We start from the raw sequence: 2634 nt of genomic DNA, 5'->3' as shown, positions 1-2634 counted from the left end.
GGATAAGGTTGAGATTAGTCAATAATTAGGGGATTAGTGAAGTAATTAGACTAGTGTGAGCTAAGGCTATGCTATAATACCATGTCAGAAATGATGAACCCTCACCATGCATGGCTAGCTTAATCCTAATTAATGTGATTAAGAAACACTAATCCTATGGTGGCTAGCTTAACCCTAATTACTATGATTAAGAAACACTAATCTTATGGTGGGTGCAACCTAGTTAACAACATAATGATGATGAAAAGATTACTCTCCACTCTTCTCTCTAGCTCACATGTCACCTCAAATCTCAACAAGTTACACTAAGGTCAAGAGCAACAATTGCCTCAAAAAATCCTATCCAAAATCTAGATGTAAATTTTGCATCCCTATCACTTACTATCCTTCTGGACAATCCATGTAACCTGAATACTTGTCTCAAGAAGACTTTGGTAACATCCACCGCAGAGGTCTTCTCTTGTGTGACTGGTATTAGGTAATGGGTTACCTTTGTTAATTTATTTATAACTACTAGGATAGAACCATACCTTGAGTTAACAAAAGGTAATCTCACGATAAATTCTATACTAATGCACTCCCATTTATTTAGGGGATATCTAATGAATGTAACTTCCTAGGGATCTTTACCCTCTCAACTTTACTCGTCTGGTAAACTAGGCATTGGTAAACATGTTGCAACACATCCTCCTTTAATCCTGGCTATAAAAAGTTTTTCTTTACAGACACATAAGTTTTTATATAACCTAGGTGTCCTACATTAAGGCTGTCATGAGCCTTCCTCATGATCTTCCTTTTTAACTGTCCATCTTTGGGTATGCATAAGTGGTTAATGAAGTATAAATTCCCATACTTGATTTTGTAACTTTTGACCTTCTTTATCTCATGGGCAATCCTATCCTTTTGTAAGTCATGAGCGGCACTTAGGATCTTCTTTTTAACTCTCCATATTTGGGTATACATAAGTGGCTATTGAAGTATAAACTCCCATCCTTGATTTTGTAACTTTAGACCTTCTTTATCTCATGGGTATTCCTATCCTTTTCTATAAGCAAGGAAATAATGGTGAAAAATATTTCTCAAGCAATCTTTGCCTTAATATTCCTCCGATTATGATTGAAATTGTAAGCAATGAAGCCTTTCTACTAAATATCTCAACCTACTTGATTATCCTTGTCTGCTATGTATTTTATTTCAAAATAAATTTCCTAGATTGTCTGCATCCATCTTGGCTATCCCATATTGAGGATATCTTGAGTGAAGATCCAATTCAAAATCTTATGATCCATCTACTAAGGTAAACCTCTATCCAAGTAAGTAATGTCTCCATATCTTTAGGGCATAATTGCAAGTAGTTCTAGATCATGCAGCACCTAGTTTCTCTCATGTGGTTTGAGTTTCCTAGGCTCATATGCAATTGGTCACCCTTCTTGAGTTAGGACTTCACCAATCTGCTGCTAGTGTCAGTGAGACAACTTCCAAATGGTTTAATAAGTTTTGTTAATTGAAGAATAAGTCTTGTTACTAACATAGATTTTAATTTATCAAAAGCACTTTGACACATGGGCATCCATTTGAATAAGGAAGCTATTTTTTCATACTTAGGTATAAAAATTCTATACCAACATGTTAAACCCAAAAATCCTTTAACTTTCTTTACAGTGCTAGCTTCTAGCCAATCTACAACAGCTTGAAATTTGGTTGGGTCTAGATTCCATCCTTTTACACTATAAAGCCCAAGTACTCAATTTAGTGAAAAAAGTACTTAATTTTCTTAGTAAAAAGTTTATATTTTTGAAGTATCCTAAGAACCTTGTGTACATGTTCTTTGTATAACTGGCATCATCCTTTAAATAGACTAAGATATCATTAAATAGTATGAGGAATATAAGGATATAGCCAAGTGTTCTCTAAAGATATCTTGCATTAATCAATTAAAGGCTACGTGGGCCTTGGTTAACCCAAAGTGCATTATGGTGAACTCATAATGTCTATATCAGGTGTTGAAGGCCATCTTAGGTATATCTTGCTATTTGATTCTAATAATCTGATAATATCTATAAGAATATGGCACAGAGGAAAGAGATAGCAAGACAATGCAATAGATACACAATGGAGAGAATTCAAAATTTTTTATTATACCAAAGAGTTACAAGTGATGGTGTTGTCCACCCGTGCGCTCTCAACAATTAGAGCTTAGGTGGCGATCTCTCTCGGGAGGGTCACTCATAAATATGTAAGCGTAGCACTTGGGTTCAACAGAAGGGGTTTTTTTAGTCCCTTTTTTACACATTTTTTACATACATAAGGGTACCATTTAAAGGGGGTATTTACAGATTGAATAGAAAAAGGGTGTGTTTTATTCATGAAAAAATATAGATAAGGGGTTTTTAGATTAGGCCTTGAACACATGTGATATAAAGAGTTTACATATAGTGAACCCCCCAACGGCGATCTAGATAGACTCTGGATAGAGGATGTATGAAGTGTAGAAGGGGGTGGATACTCACAAGCATTGGATGCCTTAGCTCATGGCAACCATGTCCATATATAGTACTATGGTAGGCGGTGTGGTAGACGCGTATACAATAAGGGCGGTTACATTGCATAAACACGATCACCACTCACGTATCA

Source organism: Cibotium barometz, chromosome 7 (genome assembly GCF_041138505.1).
Source record: "Cibotium barometz isolate CiBa-2024 chromosome 7, ASM4113850v1, whole genome shotgun sequence".
Taxonomy (NCBI): Eukaryota; Viridiplantae; Streptophyta; class Polypodiopsida; order Cyatheales; family Cibotiaceae; genus Cibotium; species Cibotium barometz.
This window is presented reverse-complemented; position numbering follows the sequence as displayed.